At 34.1% G+C, this 27,862-nt stretch overlaps 2 long non-coding RNA genes across 4 annotated transcripts in view; one reads left to right on the top strand and one right to left on the bottom strand.

The window, feature by feature from the left end:
* Positions 1-27,862, bottom strand: part of LOC146993172 (uncharacterized) — an 880,419-nt gene that overhangs the window by 147,917 nt on the left and 704,640 nt on the right. For all 3 annotated transcript variants that reach the window (XR_015038634.1, XR_015038635.1, XR_015038636.1), the window contains one exon: positions 7,468-7,570. This is a non-coding gene — a long non-coding RNA (uncharacterized LOC146993172). The remainder of the gene's footprint in view (positions 1-7,467; positions 7,571-27,862) is intronic.
* Positions 1-27,862, top strand: part of LOC146993174 (uncharacterized) — a 382,674-nt gene that overhangs the window by 67,710 nt on the left and 287,102 nt on the right. The window lies entirely within an intron of this gene.

Raw genomic sequence — 27,862 nt, forward strand, 5'->3', positions numbered from 1 at the left:
AGAATTAATAACATAATAGCTCAAAATATTGTAAGAACCAAACACGCATTATATCAACATTAAAAAAAATCTACATATATTTATTAGCGTCACGAGGGTTTATTCTGGAATATTATAATGTCACTTTCAGTGAAATGATAGAAATTTTCACTCAGGGAAGGGACATTCTGTCTGGCTGCCTGGGTACCATCCCAGCTTCTGTTACAAAAGTTTGATAGAAGAATTTTAAAAATCTAGAATCCGGAAACGAAACTCATCAAGAAATTATTGACCATAATTGGTTCTACGATTTAGTCATTCTTACAGACATAATAACTAATATCTTAAACTTGAGCAGGGAAGAGAACTAAAGTGTTTGAATTTAAGGTTATTTTAAATTCATTTTAAATCAAAATTAATTTTGTAAAAATATTACACAAATATAAGGAATATACATTTTTACCATAATGCAATGTCGTTTTGCCACTTTGAAAATCTGGAGAACTAAAGCGTGAAATGCAAGAAAACTGAAACAAACATTTGGAAAATCTCATCGAGCTTAAATTAGTTTCTAAATTAGATGTTTTGAGTGTATTTAAAATTAGGCCAACTACTACATTCACTTCAAACCCATTACATAAGACTAGTATTTATAAAAAATGGTAAAAGATTGCAAATATGTTAACAATTCTACTGATCTAGAAATAGAAATAATTGGTTTTCATCCAAATTAAGATGAAGAATATCACAAAAAGCCATTTGAATAGTCCTAGATCAGAAAAATCATAAACTGTTAAACTTTTAAAAAGATAAATTCCTGCTTTCGATCTACTTAAAAATGTGAAAGAGGATTTTCAACAACAAACTTGTTAAAATCAATGTTCAGATAGAGAATAACAAACAAACATCCGGACGACTGCATGGATTTAGCAATAACATCGCCTGTACCAGAGGGAGAAAAAAAAAACTCTCAGAAGAAATGCAATGTTAAATTTCACATTAAAATATGATTTCCCTGTATTTAATTTTCATCTTGCTGAATTTTTTTGTAAATAATACAAAGAGTATACCTTTTATTTAAGATATTATACCACACATTTTTATACTTTATGTAATGCACTTATAACTGATATATTAAAAGTGCAATATATAATTGCAGCTAGCCAAAATTTTATAAACTTAAAATTGGCTCCCATTAAGTTAAAGTTGTTAATAACTGCACCAAGGGAAGGAATGCAATTTTATTTCTTTGTCTGTATTTGGTTTCATTTTCATATAGAAAGAGTTAAAAATAGGTTACCTAGGTAACAAAATTTAAACACACATTTTCAGGAAAAATTACAGAATAACAGATTTTGTTTCCCTGAAGACACAACACCTCGCGATTCCAGCTACGATACAGACTGCATACTGTCATAGAGAAATTCCTTTCTTAAACAGGGAATTCATATACTTTAATCTGTTTTTACACAAGTACTGTTTATGACTAATCCATGGTCCAGGAGTAAAATACTTTATAGTACACCCATCTAAATTTTTATTATTTCCGGTCATCTGTATAGACTGTTTACCTATCACGACTAAACTCCCAATCTGCATTCCAAATAACTCATACAATTCTTCAAGTCATATTTCGTAGTCTATCATTTTTAATACGGCAGGTACTTGCTCAGCGCAGAATTGTAAAGCGTGATTTCGCGTATAGCAGTACCTTAAAGGATCCCATTTAATTTGTCCACTGCTAGAATTTCATTCATACGTGGTGCTACATTCATCCATCAATACCGGAAAGAATTTATCTGCTACGTTAAACAATTTCCATCGACTGAAAATGAAGTCCTAAAATTCTTACAAATATCAAAAGGAAACGATGCCAAAGAATTTTCACATATGGAAGACAGAGAATTCAAACAATGAATCAGAAAATTACAAAAGAAGAATTGGGGTCTTATAAAACTCCTTGATAATAAAAGCGCTCATTATGAAGAAGAGCTTTTAACTGAAGATAAGATGAAGGAATTGTTAAATAACACAAAAGCAATGTCTGATCTAGCGGAGAATGACCCAATTAAGGAAGAAACAGGACACTGGGAAACATGTGCTCTTTACAGCGACACGCATACAGTTGCATCAATCATTCTTATAAGCAAAAGACATCAGCTTTCTCAAAAAATAATTCTGTCATGCATTTGCCAAGAGAACGGAAAGAAGTCCAAAAGAAACTTTCAGAGTGCTTTGCAAAACAAAGTTGAAAGTTAATCTGCAGAATTTTACTTCGATAATAATAAAACATCTCTGATTTTATTTCAAAACGAATTTTTATTTGTGGAATCAATTTTAAATATATCTTCGCAAATAGGTTCATAAAACTTCACAATATGCCAAAATAGTTGAGATTAAGGGAAAAATATAATAAAGTATGCTTAAAACAACTAATAAAAACACATTTTGAGCAGCCTTAACAGAAGACAATTTGGCCCCACTAACTTTCATTACGAGTACTCATTAAATTTTTATTTACATTTCTTTTTTGTTCAACATTTAACTTTCAATGGTTTTAAGAGAAACAGCCCTTCATAGAGAGAATCTAAATTCGGAAAAAACTGAAACAAAATTGGTTTATACACAGAAAGTGCAATTACACTTACCTGTTGGGAAGAGAAGACCACATTAGGCAAGGAAAATATTAGGCCAGACAGAGAGGAAAATGCTTAGCCTCCTCCTCGTAATTGTAATATTTAATAATTTGTAAATGGTAACATTTAATATTTAGTAACTTGTAATTAACAACACTTTGGATACAGATTTGAAAAATAGAACTATGCTGGTATTGCAGTTCTCTGTGATTATACATTCTAAGATTGTAAATAAATAGTTTCTAAAAGCTAAAAGTGTACCCTCATAATTTTATATGGTGTCAGGAGTGTTTTGCTTTCAAAATGGAAAGTTTAAAACCACCAGAGCCGATGAAATTTGATGGAAATCTAGCTTGGAATTGGCAGAGATGGCTGCAATCATTTGAAATATATGAAGTAGCTAGCGAATTACATAATAAAGAAGAGAAGGTAAGAGTTAATACTTTTCTTCATGTAATAGGAATTTGTGGTCTTGAAATATATAATACATTTCCTATAGAAGAGGGTAAAGAAATTAAATTAAGTGAAATTAAAACAAAATTTACGGAATATTGTATTCCTAAGAAAAATATTACATATGAAAGACATTTATTCTTTACTAGAAATCAAACCGCGTCAGAAACCATAGATGAATACGTAACTGACCTTCGAAATAAAGCTAGAACATGCGAGTTTGCACAATTAACGGATAGTTTAATAAAGGATAAAATTGTTTGTGGTATTAAAGATGATATAGTGAGAGCAAGATTGTTATATGAAACAGAATTAACATTAGAAAAAGCTCTTGATATATGCAGATCTGCTGAAATAAGTGCACATCAAATGAAAATCATAAAAGATGAGGAAACTGCTGTAAACTTAGTGAAAAAGAAACTAAGTAAACATTATAAGAATACTTACAAAGAGGTAAATACCGATAAACAAAAGACAAAAATTTGTTCTAAATGTGGAACATCTCATGAGTATCGAATGTGTCCAGCATATGGAAAAATCTGTCATAAATGTAAAAAGGCAAATCATTTCGCGAGTCAGTGTAAAACCAATATAATAAAAAATGAAGCAGTCAAGGTAAACAAAAAAGATAGACAAATTAAATTAATAAATCATGACTCTGAGGAAGAGTTAGAATTTTATGTTGGCACATTAAACCTTAATTCAGATAACAAGGAAGAGAAATGGACTGTTGACGTTAATGTAAATAAAAGTAAACTAAATTTGCAGTTAGATACTGGAGCAATGTGCAATGTTATTTCTAAAACCAAAGTGAAATTGCTAAATGTTCCGATACAGAAGTCTGAAATTAAAAGATTAGTTACATTCTCTGGGAATAAAATGGATACTTTAGGAAAAGTAGTACTTAACTGCCAATATGGAAAAAATAATTATGTTGTGGAATTCCAAGTTATTGACAAAGAAGTACCTTCTATATCAGGATTAAAATCATGTTTGCAACTAGGTTTGATTCAGAAAGTAATGTCTGTTTACACTGAAGACTTATTGGAGGAATACAAAGATGTATTTGAAGGCTTAGGTTGTTTGAATAGAGAATATAAAATCCAGTTAAAACAAGATGTAACACAGTCATTCATCCTCCAAGAAAAATACCCATAGCTATATGTGATAAAGTTAAGAAAGAATTACAAAGAATGGAAAATTTAAATGGTTTTGAGGAAGTAAGAGAACCAACTGAATGGGTAAATTCAATGGTCACAGTTGTCAAACCGAACAAAATAAGAATATGTTTAGATCCTAGAGATTTAAATAAAGCTATAAAACGAGAACATTATCCGATGTTAACCATTGACGAAGTTGTCACTAGAATGCCTAACGCAAAAATATTTCCTGTTTTAGATGCTAATAGTGCTTTTTGGCAAATCCAGCTTGACGAAGAAAGTAGTAATTTGTGTACATTCAATACACCTTTTGGCAGATACAAATTTAAAAGATTACCTTTTGGCATATGTTCAGCTCCAGAAATTTGCCAAAGAAAATTAAGCCAAATAATAGAAGGTCTAGAAGGTGTTGAATGTATTATACATGATATCTTAATATGGGGATCTAATGAAAAGGAACATGAGCTACGACTTCAAAAAGTACTCCAGAGAGCACGAGAAAATAATTTGAAGTTCAATAAGGCTAAATGTAAAATAAAAGTTAATCGTGTGAATTATATAGGGCACGAGTTAAGTGAAAATGGACTAAAACCTGATTTTTCTAAAGTGGAAGCAATTGTTAAAATGCCAGAACCTACAGATGTGCCTTCGCTACAAAGATTTTTGGGAATGATTAATTATTTAGCCAAATTTATTCCTAACTTAAGTACTATTACTGCACCATTAAGACAGTTACTTGAGAAATATGTCCTCTGGCACTGGACTGAAAAGCATCAAAAGCTTTCGAAACACTTAAAGAATTGATTGCAAAAGCACCCGTATTAAAATTCTACGATGTTAATAAGGATGTAACTCTTTCAGTAGATGCAAGTTCTGAAGGATTAGGTGCTGTTTTACTACAAGAAAACCAACCAATTGCTTATGCTTCCAGAGCTCTAACAAAAAGTCAGAAAAATTATGCTCAGATAGAAAAAGAGCTTTTAGCTATTACTTTTGGATGTTCTAAATTTCATCAATATATATATGGCAAACGTATTACAGTTGAAACTGATCATCGACCATTAGAAAGCATAACTAAGAAACCTCTTTTTAAAGCACCACAGCGATTGCAAAGAATGCTGTTAAATTTACAAAAATATGATCTAGATGTACAATACAAAAAGGGGAAAGACTTATTAATAGCAGACACTTTGAGTAGACCAAATTTGAATACAACAGAAGATAATGATGAAGATACAGAAATTTGTACACTGACTCCAGCATCTGATGACAAAATTTATGCATTGAAGAAAGAAAGTGAATGTGATGCTACACTACAGTGCTTAAAGAAATATATTCTGAAAGGCTGGCCAGAAATGAAACATCAGGTAGAACCTCAAGTCAAAGTATTTGGGATATATTTATTAATTATAGATAGAGTTGACAATGGAAAATGACTTATTTTTCAAAGGAGGAAGGGTAATTATTAATTGTAGATAGAGTTGACAATGGAAAATGACTTATTTTTCAAAGGAGGAGGGTTATTATTCCTTTATCTATGCAAAAGGAAATGTTAAATTTAATTCATGAGGGTCATTTTGGTATAGAAAAATGTAAGAAAAGAGCTAGAGATGTTTTGTTTTGGCCACTTATGAACAAGCAGATAGAAGATAAAATTTCAAAATGTTCTATATGTAATGAATACCAGAACAAAAACATAAGAGAGCCTATGATACCACATGAAATTCCCAATTTACCTTAGTTGCGACAGATTTATTTGAGATTAACAAAGATGTATATTTATTAATTGTAGATTACTATTCCAACTTTTTTGAAATCTCCAAACTACCGGATACTCGAAGTCACACAGTGATCAGTTACATGAAATCTCATTTTGCAAGATACGGTATACCATTGATAGTGATATCTGATAATGGACCTCAGTTTGCAAGTAAAGAATTTTCAGAATTTGCAAAGAAATACCAATTTAAACATATAACAAGCAGTTCATACCATCAACAGTCGAACGGATTAGCAGAGCGTTCAGTACAAACGGCGAAGAAATTGTTAAAGAAAGCTCAAGCAGATCATGCTGATCCTTATTTAGTTTTGTTAGCTCATAGGAACACTCCAACAAATGAGATGCTAGGATCACCAGCTCAACGACTTATGAGTAGAACAAGAACAATTCTTCCTACATCTGAAGAATTACTTAAACCTCAAGTTGTGAGAAATGTAAAAGAAAAAATCAACCAAGAAAGAACTCAACAGAAGTCATATTATGATCGTCATACAAAAACATTACCATCACTAAATAAAGGAGATTGTGTTCGGATATATCACGATAATCGCTGGAAACCAGCAGTTGTAGAAGAAGTGCATAAGACGCCTAGATCATATATACTTAGATCAGGTGGATCAGTATTGAGAAGAAATAGAAAAGATATTAGAGAAAACAGTTCAGCTGTTGATGAGAATATCAGAAGAACAGAACAAGGAGTTAATACACAGAAAACAGATGTAAAAGGATATGATTCCAGATATTCTCAAGGGCAAAGTTTAGAAGATCAACTACCAAACTCTGCTAACTCAGAAACAAGGAACGGTGAGCTAAGAACTAGAAGTGGGAGACTGATTAGAAAGCCGGCCAGGTATTTGGACTGATTTTAGACTATTAAAACTTTTGAACTCTTTAAAAAAACGGAAGATGTAATATTTAATAATTTGTAAATGGTAACATTTAATATTTAGTAACTTGTAATTGGCAACACTTTGGATACAGATTTGAAAAATAGAACTATGCTGGTATTTCAGTTCTCTGTGATTATACATTCTAAGATTGTAAATAAATAGTTTCTAAAACCTAAAAGTGTACCCTCATAATTTTATAGTAATGCGAAAGGAGGCCACTTGGGAAAAAATTACACTACAGCAGTAATTTTGAAACCACTAAGAAGCAACAGAACTCTAACAAATCTCAGACTTCTGATAATTATAGTGTGATTAACAGTTCAACCTCACTACGAATATTACAATACAATATAAAGAAAGAACCAATTCAGACACTTCAATATGGAATTCAAAACCTAAGAAATTAATGCATAAATGCTACCCTAAACATTAAAACATAATGTGAAGCGTTCACGTAAAATAAATAAGTAGTAAAACTCCGATATAAAGCAACATGTGAAGAGTGACCTACAAATTATAACACTCAAGCATTTCTAGTGAAAATAAAGTTAATATAAAACAAGAATTACCAGCCACAGATGTCTTTTTGCTCTGCACTATTTCTCCGTTCTTTTTCTTTCATGATATCATGTTCTGCAATCCAAGAGTGCACAAAAATGATGACAAATTACACTAGAAGAGGCCAAGAGGGGGGGAAAAAGGAATCATTAGATTTTAACTACTTTGAAATTAAAGAATAATTATACACAAAGAGAAATATCTAATATTGTTTCTATATATATAGAACTTCAAAAGTAGCCTTCTTTGTTTTAAATTCCAGCAATGTGCTACATTGTTACTAAAATCATGACTGCAGTCGATAGAAAAGCAAATGATTTTCCTTATACTACGAAGTACAGTAAGCGAATGGTGTTTTTAATGTATGGTTACAACATGAACAATGAAAGAAAAACAAATTATACAGTTATTACGGATACACAGAATAAATGGGATAATGATCTTCAAGAAGAGTAAATAATTTCGGCGATGGTATAAAGATGGCACCGAAAGACAATAAGCCGGTAATTTTAAATGACAAATAAACAAAATAAACTTTACTGTTATTTTTGAAGCAGGTGTTATATATTAAACTACCTTAATTCACACACACACAATTAGTGACATTTTGGAAATTTATGTCACATAACTTAAAAGAAGTATTTCAATCAGAATTTTAACGTAAGAAACGTTTCTTATTTTAAGTTCTTTACCTAGGTACTCTCATGCATGAGAGGTGACAGCTTAGCCCAACGTACGAGGGTTTATCCTGAAATATTACCAGGTCACTTTCAACGAAATGACAGCAATATTTCACCGAGGAAAAGAACATGCATAGCTGACTGGATTCCACCCCGACTTAAATACAGCAAGCCAAAACATATCTAATGCAGTTTTTCAAAGATGGAGTCGTCCGCTTTTTCCCAAAATGGCGTCCCAATTCAAAGAGAGGGAGAGGGGTAGGAGATTGTTTGGGCGTGGTGAGCGGTAGAGCTGGAGCAAACCGCATGTATTCGTTACTGAGTAACGGGTACATCGGTTGACTCGAAGTACCGATTCGGTACTCACAAATTCATTTCGTTACTCGCATCTGTCGTACGATGGGGTTTGTTCGAGTACGAACGATGCGGTTGTTTTACGAATACGAATGATGCGATTTCTGTGCGAATACGAATGATGCGGTTTCTATGCGAATGCGAATGATGCGGTTGCGTTACAATGTGCTCATATTTTTCATAGATAATTTTGAATTTTTTTGGGCATCGGGCAAATTCTTGTTTACATTATGTGTTTTAGTTGAAATACTATTTAGTTTAGGTGTTGATATTTAAGAAGGTGAGCAATTCTGATAGCGGGAAGCGTTATTTTGTATTTGCTTTTAACTATTTCTATTTATGTTTGTAATTTGAAAATTTAGATGATTATTTATTTATTTTTTTTTCTTGAACGTGCCATAGTGAGATTTTATTGATTTGAAATATTTATATACTGCACTTAGGTATTGTTTATATAAGAATATGTAGGTTTATATAGGTTCTTTACTTCCTTGTATCAAATAAAATGGTAGTAATTATTGTAATCGAGAAAACTTTGGGTATCATATTTTAACGGAAATATCCGTTTTTGACGATTACGGAATCCATGTGAATTATTTTTTGGGGTGACGTATGTACGTACGAACACAATGAAGGACTCTCTCTTTTTTTTTTTTCAAAAAAAAACTTATTGTTAAATGTAATCCCGGTTGATTTTTACATTATGGTAACTTGGCGTTTTTTGGCGAAAATTTGGCGACCAACTCTCCTACAGCAACCCTCTATTTTTTTTCCCTCCGCCATTTTGTCTTCACGAAGTAAAGACATGTTTCTTTTCTTTTTATCTACTGAACAATTCTTCCAACAATCTACTAACCGAATTACACTTATGCTAGAAATTTTATCTAAACTGCTTAATCATGACAAATATTCATTGCAAAATTGGGAAAAAGTGCACAATACCATACTCCTTACGCGTTTTTCAAAATAACACATACACATAAACCATGTACACGCCGACTTATTTTTACTTAAAAAAACATCCCAGAATTGCACAAAAATGGCATTGCGCACACTCTTCACTATATCCATGTACACTGCTTTTTTCTCATAAATTAGAAAAATTTCACGAAAATACATGACAATTTTCTCAATCTTTAAACCCGGTAAAAAGAACATATATGAAATTACCTGATCGCGAAAAAGTAATGAACATTTCCACATATAAAATAAATAAAATATCCAAAATCTTTTACCTCTAAATCATCTATTACATTATATACGTCACCAACGAATTCATACCGCAACCATTACAAATACTTATTGTCAGATATTTAAATTATTTCCATGCACGTTTACTTCAACTAAAACGTATACCAAATTCCTACAAACATAAAATTCACAAAATAACTATCATTTAATTAAAATATAATTAAATTCAAAAACACTACTTAAAATATAAATGAGCACATACATTAAATTAATACATACATAAATACCCATTTCGAATTCACTTTAGTTACGGCCATGGGATCCAAAAATTCACGAACACTGTTTCACACAACACAGAATAAAGCCAAATACAAAATTTCCAGATTTTTTCCCGATTTCCCCCCTTTTCCGATTAAAGAACCGTAATTCGTCCATTAATATCACATGACATATCCCATGATCTCTCATTTCCCTCACACAAAATAATGCGTAATCGGAACTGAGTACTGCTCACATTATTACCAAAGTGCCAGGTAGTAACCTTTATCGCCTCCAAAATGTCGCCAAACTACCAGTTACCATATTGTAAAGATCAACCCTAATCCCATTTACTCTAAGCTGATACTTATGACTAATGATTATGACTCTAAGTTGATACTTGAAAGGGATTTTTTTCGTGATGTGCAAGTACGTATGTATGCATTTTGTATAACTCAAAAACGATTAGTTATAGAACGTTGAAATTTTGTATATGGGTCCGTTATAACATCTAGATGTGCACCTCCCTTTTTATTGCAATCGGTAATGCTACTAAACGTAAATATGTATATATATATCAAAAAAATTATAATTAAATGTAAAGTACAGTCGGTCACAAAAGTATTCGAACATCGGCACCCATTCAGAAAATTTACTTTTCCGTTGAGAAACAAAATTGTCTCCAGAGTCCATCTTGGTTCGATGGAAAAAAAAAACAAAAGGATGGCTCATGTCCAAAATTGGCTAGGTGCATGAAACAAAATACAACATGACCTATCTGGGTGAGATGGGAAACAAAATGGCTGCTCACGTAATCCATTATTGCGCTCATAGAAAACGCAAAGTGTGGCTGCGGCTCGTCTCGTTTCGCGAAGAGTGAAAACCCAAAACGGTCTGCAGTGTCTATCTTTGTTGGATGAGAAAACAAAAGGATGGCTCATGTCCAATTTATTTAGGTGTGGGAAAAAATATAACGTGATCTATCTGGATGAGATGTCTCCAGCGATCCAGTATAGACTTTTTCCCCATCTGCAATAGGTGACATCTATAAACAATTTCATTGAAATCTCCTCGAAATATAAGAAACAGCTAGCTCGTGAAATTGTAAGGTATTCCCAAAGAATTCCACTTCTTGAAGAAGGAAAAACATCCTAGCTGCAGATGAGGTAGAGAGAGAAAAAGCATGTTGCACTATGGAGAGCCCGCACGGTTTTGAACAGAAAACGTGGAATGCTTTTATAGAAAAGAGTTGAAAGTGAAAGTAAAAGCCGATTGGAAATTTTTCACTTGGTTGCCGACTGGGAAAATTTTTCAGAGCTCAGAAAAAAATTTTGAGATGTAAAAAAAAAAAAAATTTTTTTGTTAATTTTTATCATGTCTTCTAGACATGATAAAAATTAACTCCCTTCTCTTTTTGTCTGGGAATGTTGTCTCACTCTTTCTAAAAATAGACCATGACTCATTCTATCATTCTAGGAATTATATGTTTTAGAAAGGATGAGTCATGGTCTTTGGGTTTCTCCATTCCAAAGTAAACAAACTGAAGACATCAATTTAATAGAAAAAAAGGAAGATTTTTTTTTTTCAGCTCTGAAAATATTTTTCCCATTCAACAGCCAAGAAATATTTCCAGCCAATACAATTTCATTTTTACTTTCACTGTCAGTTCATTTCTTATATCTATAAAAACATTTCATATTTCTGTACAGATCAGTGTGGGTTGTTCAAGATGCAGCAACTCTACTCCATCCCACAACCAGGAAAAAAAGATGTTCTTTCATGAGGAATTCTTTTGGCTTTCGAAAACAACGATGACATGATGATTGTAATATATTTCTGTTCTCAAGTCCGATGCTTGAACTCAGAATTATTTCCAGAGCTCTGAGAATTTTTCCTAGTCCACTTGATGACCCAAATTTCGTATATTTATTTAAGCCACTCGAGTTTCGACTTCCCATCCGTGTGTGCTGTGCATTCAACCTAGACACACATTCCCTGAGCTCTAAGAAAATGTTTCCCAGCCCACTCAATCGCTGAAATGGATTAAAAATAAATTCTTTCATACATTTTTAAAGCTCAAGCGTGTTAGCTGTCATGGAAACTGAAATTTATGTCATGGTTTGTGTGTCACACGTCGTCAACGGTATGATTTGAGGTGAAAATTGAAAACCCGGTATGAAAAATCTCTTTAACTTCACTTTAGAAGAAGGTGTGGGATAGAGAGATTTCGTCATGGGAAAATGTCTTTCAATGTCCGTCATGGGAAAATGTCTTTCAATATCATGTCATCTCCTTTCAAATAGGATTGAAGGATTTTTCTTAAACCATGTTGAAATCTTGATGCATAAAAACTTCGGATGGGAAATTCTGATCCATGGATGGATCATCCAATTTCGCTAGACCCTGATAAACGGTTGCTGATGAAATCCAAACGAGGGGCCCTAGCTTTTCAAATGGGAAACATTTTCCCCTAAACGGAGGAATGATTTCTATTCTGTGAGACGTCAAAAATTGGAAAAAAGCTTGTGTTCACAGAAGCTCTTTCTAGAAGAGTGGTCCTGGGTCCAGATGAGATAGAGAGAGAAAAAGCATGCTGCACCTTGGGTAGCCCGCACGGTTCTGAATAGAAAACGTGGAATACTTTTATAGAAAAGCGTTGAAAGTGAAAGTAAAAGCCAAATCATCTTGGCTGGAAAATTTTGACTTGGTTGCCGACTGGGAAAAAATTTTCAGAGCTCAGAAAAAAAAATCTGAGATGTAAAAAAAAAAAAAAAAAAAACTTTTTGTTAATTTTTATCATGTCTTCTAGACATGATAAAAATTAACCCTACTCCCCTTTTGTGTGGGAATGTTGTCTCACTGTTTCTAGAAATAGACCATGACTCATTCTAGGAATTATATGTTTTAGAAAGGATGAGTCATGGTCTTTGGGTTTCTCCATTCCAAAGTAAACAAAGTGAAGACATCAAATTAATAGAAAAAAAGGAAGAGTTCTTTTTTTCTTTTTTTTTTTTTTTTTTTTTTTAAGCTTTGGAAATTTTTTCCCATTCGACAGCCAAGAAATATTTCCAGCCAACACGATTTCATTTTTACTTTCACTTTCAGTTAATTTCTTATATCTATAAAAACATTCCACATTTCTGTTCAGATCAGTGTGGGTTGTTGACGATGCAACATCTCTACCTCATCCCACAACCAGGAAGAAAAGATGTTGTTTCATGAGGAATTGTTTTGGCTTTCGAAAACCACGATGGCGTGATGATTATAATATATTTCTGTTCTAATCCGTGGGGTTTGTGGAAAATACATTCTCGGTACGTAATCCCCCACCCAGGAAGAACAGAAAATGTTTTAAAAGGAATACTTTGGCCTGACGTTTGAAAAAAACAATGATCACATGGCTGTTGGGATAAGATTGAGAACCCATGATGATGTTGTGCGATGAGGCTAATCTTTTTTACTTAAACGGATCTTCTTCTAAACATCCAATGTATGATTGTTTCCCTAGATGAAAGAAAACAATACTTTTTTCTTTTTTACAAGAAAAGTACCCTCAATAATGTGGCTGAAAAGATTAAAGCGATATTTCCTCATGGAACTATTGGACCGCTCGTCTATGGTGTTGTCGGAAGGGATATCACATTCAATCCTTTTTTACCGACTCACAAATCACGAAAGGAGTGGCTTTCCAGCATCCAGTGCACCCAGCTTCCCTTACAGAGTTCCGTGAAGGAGGCTCGTGGGTATTGAATTCTATTTCTGTGTGTTGTTTCTCAAAGACGCACAGGATGAAATCCATCTTCCTCCCTCGCGATTGACTAAAAGAATTCCTCTTCTTGAGAAAGAACATCTTAGGTCTAGAGGAGGTAGAGAGAGAGAGAGAGAGAAAAAGAGCATGTTGCACCTTGGACAGCCCGCACGGTTCTGAACAGAAAACGTGGAATACTTATATAGAAAAGAGTTGAAAGTGAAAGTAAATCGCGTTGGCTGGAAACATTTCTGTTGGCTGTCGACTGGGAAAAAAATTCTCAGAGCTCAGAAAAAAAAACAAAAAAAATCTTTTTGTTAATTTTTATCATGTCCTCTAGACATGATAAAAATTAACTCTACCCCCTTTTGTCTGGGAATGTTGTCTCACCCTTTCTAAAAATACACCATGTATACCAATATACTACAAACGGACTTGAACGCCTGTTCTCGGTATGTAGCTATACAAATTTGAAGGCAAAATTAAAAAAAAAAGACATCTTTTTGGGGAAAAGGGAGTAAATTTGTATAGGAATATACTACAAACGGAATTTAAGGCCTGTTTTCAGTATATAGCTATGCAAATTGGAAGGTAAAAAAAATAAAAAAAAGACATCTTTTTTTTCGGGGGGGAGGGAAGGCAGTGAATTTGTATAGGAATATACTACAAACGGACTTTAATGCCTGTTTTCAGTATATAGCTATACAAATTGGAAGGTAAAAAAAATAAAAAAAAAGATATCTTTTTTGGGGAAAAGGAGTGAATTTGTATAGAAATATACTACAAGAACATCAAGAAAAGAACATCATGGGTCCAAGAATTGAAACTGAAAGTCCAAAAACGAAATGTTAACGACTGGGAAGAAAATTTTCAATGCTGAAAAAAGATTTTGAGAAAAAAAAAAAAAAAAATCCTTCCTTTTTTTTTCCTAATTTGATGTCTTCATTCTTTTGACCTTGTCGAAATTAAAAATGTGAAGACATCAAATTAAGAAAGAAAAAAGGAAGGTTTTCTTTCTTTCTTTTTTTTTTTTTTTTTTTTTGTGTGTGTGTGTGGAAATTTTTCTAGAGCTCTGAGAATTTTTCCCAGTCGGTTTCTAGAAGCAACTCGTTAATGTATTTAAACCACTCGCGTTTCGGCTTCAGATCAGTCTGTGCTGTGCACTCAACGTGGATACACGCTTCTCACTCTCCTGGGAAGAGCTTCTGTGAAGGTATGTGAACATTTTTTTCTTACTCTTTTGTATTTCATAGACTACAAATATTTATTGAGTCACCCATTTTATAGAAATGTATTCTTATTTCCTTTCAATTCTTTGAGGTAGGGTAATATTTTTCTCCCTGCTACTGTTTTTGTTTTTCAAGGCTAGAAATATTTTACTCAATAGCTGTTTTTATAGAAAACATGCTATTATTTCGTATACTGATATATTTTGTGAAACTTTAACAAATCCTTTTCAACAAGGCAAGATCATGTGAGCCACAGCTGGCTAGACACGTCACTGTAATCGGATCACGATTGTTCCATCATATACTGATATATTTTGTGAAACTTTAACAAATTCCTTTCAAGAAGCCAAGATCTCGTGATCCACAGCTGGCTAGACCCGTCAGGGTAATCGGATCACGATTGTTCCATCATATACTGATATTTTTTGTGAAACTTTAACAAATTCCTTTCAAGAAGCCAAGATCTCGTGATCCACAGCTGGCTAGACCCGTCAGTGTAATCGGATCACGATTGTTCCATCATATACTGATATATTTTGTGAAACTTTAACAAATTCCTTTCAAGAAGCCAAGATCTCGTGATCCACAGCTGACTCCATTAGTCAGGAAAAACGGATCACGATTTTATCAATCGTATACTGATATATTTTGTGAAACTTAAACAAATCCCTTTCAACAGGGCAAGATCTCGTGATCCATAGCTGGCTAGAGCAGTCAGGATCAACGGATCACGATGATTCCATCGTATACTGATATATTTTGTGAAACTTTAACAAGGCAAGATCTCGTGATCCACAGCTGGCTAGAATAGTCAGGATTAACGGATCACGATTTTATCAATCGTATACTGATATATTTTGTGAAACTTCTTTAACAAATCCTTTTGAATAAGGCAAGATCTCGTGATCCACAGCTGGCTAGAGCAGTTAGTATAATCGGATCACGACTGTTCCCTCGTATACTGATATATTTTGTGAAATTTTAACAAATGACTTTCAAGAAGGCAAGATCTCGTGATCCAGAGCTGACTCAATCAGTCAGGATTAACGGATCACGATTGTTCCATTGTATACTGATATATTTTGTGAAACTTCGTTAACAAATGACTTTCAAGAAGGCAAGATCTCGTGATCCACAGCTGACTAGACACGTCAGAATTAACGGATCACGATAGTTCCATTGTATACTGATATATTTTGTGGAACTTTAACAAATCGTTTTCAACAAGGCAAAAGATCCCGTGATCCACAGCTGACTCCATCAGTCAGAATAACGGATCATGATGGTTCCATCGTATACTGATATATATTTTGTGAAACGTTAACAAATGACTTTCAAGAAGGCGAGATCATGTTATTCAATAGAATTGTTCAATTGTATACCTGGCATATTGTGATAAAACAACAGAATGATCCAATTTTGAATACCATGCCAATATGTTTTTATAAAATCCATTTCATATTTTGTTAAACGTGAACGAATGACTTTCAAGCTGGCTGCATGGATGTTTTTTTTTTCGTGGTTTTTCCCCATGTGTAACGTGAATACGAGCCAGTTTCCCTTCCAAAGTCCTCCACGAAGGCATTTCTCAAGGCAAATAACCCTCAAATACTTTGCCGTCATCCGAATCGACTTAACCTTTCTCCAACTTCCACGGTGTCATTTGAAATCCATTGAACCAACCCATCAAGACCAGTATGAAACGAAACACACACACACACAAAATCTGTGGCCACTTTCCCGAATAAGGAAACGTGGGGAGTCCACAGCACAGACTGAGCCGAAGTGAAACAAGAAATGCTTCCAAAGATAACCGAAAGTTCAGTCTGAAAAAATAGAAGGGTCTCTCATCGATCGAGTCGGCTATTGGAAAAAAATGTTTGACATCTGAAAACAATATCTCCACACACCTTCACAAAACCTCTTTCCAGGAGGAAGAAGCGTGTATTCAGCTCCAGTGCACAGCACAGACTGATTTATAGCTGAAACGCGAGTGGTTTAAATAGATGAGAACCCTCTATAGAAATAATTTGAATATATCTGGTTTTGTGAATCAAGCCGACTGGGAAAAAAATTCTCAGAGCTCAGAAAAAAATTTTGAGTTGTGGAAAAAAAAAAAAAAAACTTTTGGTTAATTTTTATCATGTCTTCTAGACATGATAAAAATTAACTCCCTTCTCTTTTTGTCTGGGAATGGTGTCTCACTCTTTCTAAAAATAGACTATGACTCATTCTTGTGGAATTCTGTTGGGATTTTACTTTCGATTGGGTTTTGAATTTGTTTCAATTCCCCAGTTATCTATAAAAGCATTCCGCATTTCACTTCAGATCCGTGTGGGCTGTGGAAGAAGCAACACGTCTCTCTCTTTACCCAATCTCATGATATTCTTTAAGAATTTCTTAGCCATTTGTCAAAGAAGGGGACTATAATTGAAGAATTTATGAATTTGGGAACATGTCACCATGGCAAATCTAAAATCTTGGAACTGGATACTGGAAAGCCCTGCTCTGATTATAATTTTGAGTTCTAGCATGGGACATTTTTTAGATCAATAAGCTAAACTATTTTTCTAGTCTCATATTCTCTCGTGACTAGGGTTCTAGATTTGGGTAGAGAGAGACATGTTGCCTCATCAACAGCCCGCACTGTTCTGAACAGAAACGCGGAATGCTTTTATAGAAAAGTGAAGAGTTGAAAGTGAAAGTCTAAAAACGAAATGGGATCGGCTAGGAAAAATTTCTCAGAGCTCAGAAAAAAAAATTTTGAGATGTAAAAAAAAAAAAAAAAAAAAAAAAAAAAAAAAAAAAAAAAAACTTTTTGTTAATTTTTATCATGTCTTCTAGACATGATAAAAATTAACTCCCTTCTCTTTTTGTCTGGGAATGTTGTCTCCCACTTTCTAAAAATAGACCATGACTTATCCTTTCTGAAGAATAGAATTCCAAGAAAAGATTGGGTTCTGGTCTATTTTTAGAAACGGTAAGACAACATTCCCAGATAAAAGGGGGATGAGTTAATTTTTATCATGTCTAGAAGACATGATAAAAATTAACAAAAAGTTTTTTTTTTTTTTTTTTTTTTTTTACATTTCAGAATTTTTTCTGAGCTCTGAAAATATTTTCCCAGCCGATCTCATTTCGTTTTTCGACTTTCACTTTCAACTCTTCTCTTTTCTATAAAAGTATTTCGAGTTTGTGTTCAAAACACTGTGGGCTGTTGAAAAGGCAACACGTCTCCCTCTCTACATTAATTGGGAATCCAAGATGTTCTAAAGAAGAATTCTTTGAGAATCTCTTAACCTTTCTGAACTTTAGACGAGGTAGCTGGATATTTCTTCATTTCTTTTTCAAGTATGGGTTCAAAGGATTCTTTTAAATAGTTGCAAGTAAGACGTTGTATCATTTTCTGTTGATCATTATTCTATTAAAAAATTTCAATGCCTAGTTTTAGGGCTACCTATACCCTACATGATTCATATGTTTTACTCTACGTTTTAGATGAGACCCTCTCTGAAAAACATGATTTTTCCTATTCAAAGTTGAAATGAGTTTCCAAAAGCATGATCCTTTTAAAAAAACATGTGTGTTTGTGTAGGTGTGGTGGGACGGTTAGCTTTCTTTCTTACGAGATAGTCATTTCCACGAGATGTGTTTTGGATATCTTCTCCACCCTCTCGTGGTCACTGAAATCTCGTGATGGCTCAAGTGAAAAGGGTTCGTTTATTTTGACTCACAACAACGTTATATTTTTTTGGATATCTCCTCCAACGACTCGTGGAACTCTTTTCCCTAAAATCAGGTATGTTTAGCAAGCCCTCTGAAGTGAAGCTCGGAATACTTTGACAAATCCTGTCGAGTGGATTCTGAAACCATTTTTAAAGGATCTCAGAGAAACACCCATGAAGACAATAGCAACGTGTCGTTTTTTCGGAAAAGATGAAACAGGCTCATGGTGAGAGATGTTGCTGTAAAATGTTTTTTTTTCTTAGAAATTTGAAAAAAAAATAGAGATTAGTAAGACACAGTCTCTTTTTTCGAAACTGAGTAGGAGGGTCATTTTGAGATGAGCTGGAAAATATTTTCTGAGAGATTTGAAAAACATTTTTAAAAATAAAAAAATATATATTATATAATATATATTATAAATAATTTTGTTCATTTTTATCATGTCTTCAGACATGATAACAATGAACGACATCTCTCTTTTCTCTTTGAAACCTCTTTCAACCTATCTCGTCCTGTTTCTCAAGTAACATTCCTTTCCTGAAAAGCTAATTTCTTTAGAAACCTAAGACAACTCTTTTCCTGAAAAGCTAATTTCTTTAGACACCTAAGACAACAGGTAGAGACATCCTTCGAACCAAAAAGAGAGTAGAGATCCTTTTGAATAATGTCGAATAGACAAAACACGAGTAGCCATTTCCGTTCTGTGCTTTTTCTAGGGACGATCCACGAAGGTTCCTGTTTTGTTCACGACCCGTGGTTAACCCATGAATTAAACACGTAGGCTCGAAACTTTCTAACATCTCTACCTCCACGGTGCAGTTTGAAAGGAAGGTGACCCACCCATCATCCTAGCTATGAAATGAAACGTCAAAACAGTGCACACGTTCTAGGATAAGAACCCTTGTAGACATTTGGGGGCTCTACAGCACAGACTCAACAGAAACAAAACGATAAAAACTTTCATAGATCCCAGAGAGTGGATGCTTAAAAATAAGGTGATGTCTCGTCGATCAAATCAGCTGTAAATAAATGTCTAAGAGCTGTGAAGAATGGATGGCCTCCTTCACAAAAGCTCTTTCTAGGAGGGAAAAGTATGTATCCAAGCAGAATACACAGCACAGACTGATGTTAAGTCGAAACTGGAGTGATTTCAATACACAAGTATGAATTCGTTCTAATAACCCTTTAGATAGGTCTCGTTTGACTCATCGAGTCGAGGGGGAAAACATTGACGTGTTGCTTTTCCAACAGCCCACACTGTTCTGAACTGAAACGTAGAATGCTTTTATAGATAAAAGAAGAATTGAAAGTGAAAGCAAAAAAACGAAATCGGATCGGGTGGGAAAATTTCTGAGCCGAGAAAAAATTCTGAGTCAGAAAAAAAAATAATAAGAATAATAACCCTTCCTTTTTTCTTTTTTAATTTGATGTCTTCACTTTTTGACTTTCTACAAGGTCAAAAGAGTGAAGACATCAAATTAATAAAGAAAAAGGAAGAGTGTTTTTTTTTTCTTTTTTTTTTTTTCAATCTCATAATTTTTCGTGAGCTCTGAAAAATTTTTTCCCAGCCGATCCCATTTCGTTTTTTGACTTTCACTTTCAATTCTTCTCTTTTCTATAAAAGTATTCCGCGTTTTTGTTCAGAACAGTGTGGGCTGTTGAAAAGGTAACATGTCTCCCTCTCTCTTTACCCAAATCTGGAACCCATGATGATCTTAAGAAGAATTCTTTAAGAATTTCTTACGATTCCTGAACCTTAGACAAGCTGAATGTTTCTTTTTCGTATTTCGAAGCTATTGATGGATCAAAGAAGATTTCAATGGAATGACTTCATCGTTCTAGGATAGAATATTTTTCGAAATCTCTTCCTACTTTCGTCTACACAGAAATGCTTTTCACGAAAGTTAGGTCCTCTTTTACATTTACTTTTTAAATAGTTGTTCAAAGGGATTTTCGTTCTGCTGATTCAGGTTTCCCGCGCTTCACGCTACCCATCTTCACCCATTTCTAAAGGATCTCAGAGAAAATTAAAAGGGAAAGAAATAGCCTCCAGTGAGCCATCACGAGATTCCAGTGACCACGAGAGGGTGGAGAAGATATCCAAAACACATCTCGTGGAGATGACTATCTCGTAAGAAAGAAAGCTAACCGTCCCACCACACCTACACAAACACACATGTTTTTTTAAAAGGATCATGCTTTTGGAAACTCATTTCAACTTTGAATAGGAAAATCATGTTTTTAAGAGAGGGTCTCATCTAAAACGTAGAGTAAAACATATGAAACATGTTGGGTATAGGTAGCCCTAAAACTAGGCATTGAAATTTTTTAATAGAATAATGATCAACGGAAAATGATACAACGTCTTACTTGCAACTATTTAAAAGAATCCTTTGAACCCATACTTGAAAAAGAAATGTAGAAATATCCAGCTAGCTCGTCTAAAGTTCAGAAAGGTTAAGAGATTCTCAAAGAATTCTTCTTTAGAACATCTTGGATTCCCAATTAATGTAGAGAGGGAGACGTGTTGCCTTTTCAACAGCCCACAGTGTTTTGAACAGAAACTCGAAATACTTTTATAGAAAAGAGAAGAATTGAAAGTGAAAGTCAAAAAACGAAATGGGATCGGCTGGGAAAAATTTTTCAGAGCTCAGGAAAAATTCTGAGATTGAAAAAAAAAAAAAAAAAAAAAAAAAAAAAAAAAAAAAAAAAAACTCTTCTTTTTTCTTTATTAATTTGATGTCTTCACTCTTTTGACCTTGTAGAAATTCAAAAAGTGAAGACATCAAATTAAAAAAGAAAAAAGGAAGGGTTTTTATTATTATTATTATTATTATTATTATTATTATTATTTTTTTCCTGACTCAGAATTTTTTCTCGGCTCAGAAATTTTCCCAGCCGATCCGATTTCGTTTTTTTAATTTCACTTTCAATTCTTCTCTTATCTATAAAAGCACTCTACGTTTCTGTTCAGAACAGTGTGGGCTGTTGGAAAGGCAACACGTCAATGTTTTCCCCCTCCACTCGATGAGACAAACGAGACCTATCTAAAGGGTTATTAGAACGAATTCATACTTCTGTATTGAAATCACTCCAGTTTCGACTTAACATCAGTCTGTGCTGTGTATTCTGCTTGGATACACACTTTTCCCTCCTAGAAAGAGCTTTTGTGAAGGTAGACCATCCATTCTTCACAGCTCTTAGACATTTATTTACAGCTGATTTGATCGACGATACATCACCTTATTTTTAAGCATCCACACTCTGGGATATATGAAAGTTTTTATCGTTTTGTTTCTGTTGAGTCTGTGCTGTAGAGCCCCCAAATGTCTACAAGGGTTCTTATTCTAGAACGTGTGCACTGCTTTGACGTTTCATTTCATAGCTGGGGTGATGGGTGGGTCACCTTCCTTTCAAACTGCACCGTGGAGGTAGAGATGTTAGAAAGTTTCGAGCCTACGTGTTTAATTCATGGGTGAACCACGCGTCGTGAACAAAACAGGACCCTTCGTGGATCGTCCCTAGGAAAAAAGCACAGAACGGAAATGGCTACTCGTGTTTTGTCTATTCGACATTATTCAAAAGGATCTCTACTCTCTTTTTGGTTCGAAGTATGTCTCTACCTGTTGTCTTAGGTGTTTAAAGAAATTAGCTTTTCAGGAAATGAGTTGTCTTAGGTTTCTAAAGAAATTAGCTTTTCAGGAAAGGAATGTTACTTGAGAAACAGGACGAGATAGGTTGAAAGAGGTTTCAAAGAGAAAAGAGAGATGTCGTTCATTTTTATCATGTCTGAAGACATGATAAAAATGAACAAAAAGTATTTATAATATATATTATATAATATATATATTATATAATATATATATTTTTTTTATTTTTAAATTTTTTTTTTCAAATCTCTCAGAAAATATTTTCCAGCTCATCTCAAAATGACCCTCCTACTCAGTTTCGAAAAAAGAGACTGTGTCTTACTATATATTTTTTTTCAAATTTCTAGGAAAAAAAATTTTACAGCAACATCTCTCACCATGAGCCTGCTTCATCCTTTCCGAAAAAACGACACGTTGCTATTGTCTTCATGGGTGTTTCTCTGAGATCCTTTAAAAATGGTTTCAGAATCCACTCGACAGGATTTGTCAAAGTATTCCGAGCTTCACTTCAGAGGGCTTGCTAAACATACCTGATTTCAGGGAAAAGAGTTCCACGAGTCGTTGGAGGAGATATCCAAAAAAATATAACGTGGTTGTGAGTCAAAATAAACGAACCCTTTTCACTTGAGCCATCACGAGATTTCAGCGACCACGAGAGGGTGGAGAAGATATCCAAAACACATCTCGTGGAGATGACTATCTCGTAAGAAAGAAAGCTAACCGTCCCACCACACCTACACAAACACACATGTTTTTTTAAAAGGATCATGCTTTTGGAAAATCATTTCAACTTTGAATAGGAAAATAATGTTTTTAAGAGAGGGTCTCATCTAAAACGTAGAGTAAAACATATGAATCATGTTGGGTATAGGTAGCCCTAAAATTAGGCATTGAAATTTTTTAATAGAATAATGATCAAGAGAAAATGATACAACGTCTTACTTGCAACTATTTAAAAGTATCCTTTGAACCCATACATGAAAAAGAAATGTAGAAATATCCAGCTAGCTCGTCTAAAGTTCAGAAAGGTTAAGAGATTCTCAAAGAATTCTTCTTTAGAACATCTTGGATTCCCAATTAATGTAGAGAGGGAGACGTGTTGCCTTTTCAACAGCCCACAGTGTTTTGAACAGAAACTCGAAATACTTTTATAGAAAAGAGAAGAGTTGAAAGTGAAAGTCGAAAAACGAAATGAGATCGGCTGGGAAAATATTTTCAGAGCTCAGAAAAAAATTCTGAAATGTAAAAAAAAAAAAAAAAAAAAAAAAAAACTTTTTGTTTATTTTTATCATGTCTTCTAGACATGATAAAAATTAAATCATCCCCCTTTTATCTGGGAATGTTGTCTTACCGTTTCTAAAAATAGACCAGAACCCAATCTTTTCTTGGAATTCTATTCTTTAGAAAGGATAAGTCATGGTCTATTTTTAGAAAGTGGGAGACAACATTCCCAGACAAAAAGAGAAGGGAGTTAATTTTTATCATGTCTAGAAGACATGATAAAAATTAACAAAAAGTTTTTTTTTTTTTTTACATCTCAAAATTTTTTTTTCTGAGCTCTGAGAAATTTTTCCTAGCCGATCCCATTTCGTTTTTCGACTTTCACTTTCAACTCTTCACTTTTCTATAAAAGCATTCCGCGTTTCTGTTCAGAACAGTGCGGGCTGTTGATGAGGCAACATGTCTCTCTCTACCCAAATCTAGAACCCTAGTCACGAGAGAATATGAGACTAGAAAAATAGTTTAGCTTATTGATCTAAAAAATGTCCCATGCTAGAACTCAAAATTATAATCAGAGCGGGGCTTTCCAGTATCCAGTTCCAAGATTTTAGATTTGCCATGGTGACATGTTCCCAAATTTATAAATTCTTCAATTACAGTCCCCTTCTTTGACAAATGGCTAAGAAATTCTTAAAGAATGTCATGAGATTGGGTAAAGAGAGAGACGTGTTGCTTCTTCCACAGCCCACACGGATCTGAAGTGAAACGCGGAATGCTTTTATAGATAACTGGGGAATTGAAACAAAGTCAAAACCCAATCGAAAGTAAAATCCCAACAGAATTCCACAAGAATGAGTCATAGTCTATTTTTAGAAAGAGTGAGACAACATTCCCAGACAAAAAGAGAAGGGAGTTAATTTTTATCATGTCTAGAAGACATGATAAAAATTAACCAAAAGCTTTTTTTTTTTTTTCCACAACTCAAAATTATTTTCTGAGCTCTGAGAATTTTTTTCCCAGTCGGCTTGATTCACAAAATCAGATATATTCAAATTATTTCTATAGAGGGTTCTCATCTATTTAAACCACTCGCGTTTCAGCTTTAAATCAGTCTGTGCTGTGCACTGGAGCTGAATACACGCTTCTTCCTCCTGGAAAGAGGTTTTGTGAAGGTGTGTGGAGATATTGTTTTCAGATGTCAAACATTTTTTTCCAATAGCCGACTCGATCGATGAGACACCCTTCTATTTTTTCAGACTGAACTTTCGGTTATCTTTAGAAGCATTTCTTGTTTCACTTCGGCTCAGTCTGTGCTGTGGACTCCCCACGTTTCCTTATTCGGGAAAGTGGCCACAGATTTTGTGTGTGTGTGTGTTTCGTTTCATACTGGTCTTGATGGGTTGGTTCAATGGATTTCAAATGACACCGTGGAAGTTGGAGAAAGGTTAAGTCGATTCGGATGACGGCAAAGTATTTGAGGGTTATTTGCCTTGAGAAATGCCTTCGTGGAGGACTTTGGAAGGGAAACTGGCTCGTATTCACGTTACACATGGGGAAAAACCACGAAAAAAAACACCCATGCAGCCAGCTTGAAAGTCAGTCGTTCACGTTTAACAAAATATGAAATGGATTTTATAAAAACATATTGGGATCGTATTCAAAATTGGATCATTCTGTTGTTTTATCAGAATATGCCAGGTATACGATTGAACAATTCTATTGAATCACATGATCTTGCCTTCTTGAAAGTCATTTGTTAACGTTTCACAAAATATATATCAGTATACGATGGAACCATCATGATCCGTTATTCTGACTCATGGAGTCAGCTGTGGATCATGGGATCTTTTGCCTTGTTGAAAACGATTTGTTAAAGTTCCACAAAATATATCAGTATACAATGGAACTATCGTGATCCGTTAATTCTGACGTGTCTAGTCAGCTGTGGGTCACGAGATCTTGCCTTCTTGAAAGTCATTTGTTAAAGAAGTTTCACAAAATACATCCGTATACAATGGAACAATCGTGATCCGTTAATCCTGACTGATTGAGTCAGCTCTGGATCACGAGATCTTGCCTTCTTGAAAGTCATTTGTTAAAGAAGTTTCACAAAATATATCAGTATACAATGGAACAATCGTGATCCGTTAATCCTGACTGATTGAGTCAGCTCTGGATCAGGAGATCTTGCCTTCTTGAAAGTCATTTGCTAAAATTTCACAAAATATATCAGTATACGAGGGAACAGTCGTGATCCGATTATACTGACTGCTCTAGCCAGCTGTGGATCACGAGATCTTGCCTTATTCAAAAGGATTTGTTAAAGAAGTTTCACAAAATATATCAGTATACGATTGATAAAATCGTGATCCGTTAATCCTGACTAGTCTAGCCAGCTGTGGATCACGAGATCTTGCCTTGTTAAAGTTTCACAAAATATATCAGTATACGATGGAATCATCGTGATCCGTTGATCCTGACTGCTCTAGCCAGCTATGGATCACGAGATCTTGCCCTGTTGAAAGGGATTTGTTAAAGTTTCACAAAATATATCAGTATACGATTGATAAAATCGTGATCCGTTTTTCTTGACTAATGGAGTCAGCTGTGGATCACGAGATCTTGGCTTCTTGAAAGGAATTTGTTAAAGTTTCACAAAATATATCAGTATATGATGGAACAATCGTGATCCGATTACACTGACGGGTCTAGCCAGCTGTGGATCACGAGATCTTGGCTTCTTGAAAGGAATTTGTTAAAGTTTCACAAAAAATATCAGTATATGATGGAACAATCGTGATACGATTACACTAACGTATCTAGCCAGATGTGGATCACGAGATCTTGGCTTCTTGAAAGGAATTTGTTAAAGTTTCACAAAATATATCAGTATACGAAATAATAGCATGTTTTCTACAAAAACAGCTATTGAGTAAAATATTTATAGCCTTGAAAAACAAAATCAGTAGCAGGGGGAAAAATATTACCCTACCTCAAAGTATTGAAAGGAAATAAGAATACATTTCTATAAAATGGGTGACTCAATAAATATTTGTAGTCTATGAAATACAAAAGAGTAAGAAAAAAATGTTCACATACCTTCACAGAAGCTCTTCCCAGGAGAGTGAGAAGCGTGTATCCACGTTGACTGCACAGCACAGACTGATCTGAAGCCGAAACGCGAGTGGTTTAAATACATTAACGAGTTGCTTCTAGAAACCGACTGGGAAAAATTCTCAGAGCTCTAGAAAAATTTCCACACACACACACAAAAAAAAAAAAAAAAAAAAAGAAAGAAAGAAAACCTTCCTTTTTTCTTTCTTAATTTGATGTCTTCACATTTTTAATTTCGACAAGGTCAAAAGAATAAAGACATCAAATTAAGAAAAAAAAAAGGAAGGATTTTTTTTTTTTTTCCAAAATCTTTTTTCAGCTTTGAAAATTTTCTTCCCAGTCGTTAACATTTCGTTTTTGGACTTTCAGTTTCAATTCTTGGACCCATGATGTTCTTTTCTTGATGTTCTTGTAGTATATTCCTATACAAATTCACTTAATTTCCCAGCAAAAAGATGTCTATTTTTTTTTTACCTTCCAATTTGTATAGCTATATGCTGAAAACAGGCTTTAAAGTCCGTTTGTAGTATATTCCTATACAAATTCACTGCCTTCCCCCCCGAAAAAAAAAAAAGATGTCTTTTTTTATTTTTTTACCTTCCAATTTGTATAGCTATATGCTGAAAACAGGCTTTAAAGTCCGTTTGTAGTATATTCCTATACAAATTCACTGCCTTCCTCCCCGAAAAAAAAAGATGTCTTTTTTTTATTTTTTTTACCTTCCAATTTGTATAGCTATATACTGAAAACAGGCCTTAAATTCCGTTTGTAGTATATTCCTATACAAATTTACTCCCTTTTCCCCAAAAAGATGTCTTTTTTTTTTTTTAATTTTACCTTCAAATTTGTATAGCTACATACTGAGAACAGGCGTTCAAGTCCGTTTGTAGTATATTGGTATACATGGTCTATTTTTAGAAAGGGTGAGACAACATTCCCAGACAAAAGGGGGTAGAGTTAATTTTTATCATGTCTAGAAAACATGATAAAAATTAACAAAAAGATTTTTTTTCCAGTCGACAGCCAACAGAAATGTTTCCAGGCAACGCGATTTACTTTCACTTTCAACTCTTTTCTATATAAGTATTCCACGTTTTCTGTTCAGAACCGTGCGGGCTGTCCAAGGTGCAACATGCTCTTTTTCTCTCTCTCTCTCTCTCTGAACCTCCTCTAGACCTAGGATGTTCTTTCTCAAGAAGAGGAATTCTTTTAGTCAATCGCGAGGGAGGAAGATG

Source organism: Stegodyphus dumicola, chromosome X1 (genome assembly GCF_044657685.1).
Source record: "Stegodyphus dumicola isolate Sdum_Otavi_A_Nest chromosome X1, ASM4465768v1".
NCBI classification, from domain to species: Eukaryota; Metazoa; Arthropoda; class Arachnida; order Araneae; family Eresidae; genus Stegodyphus; species Stegodyphus dumicola.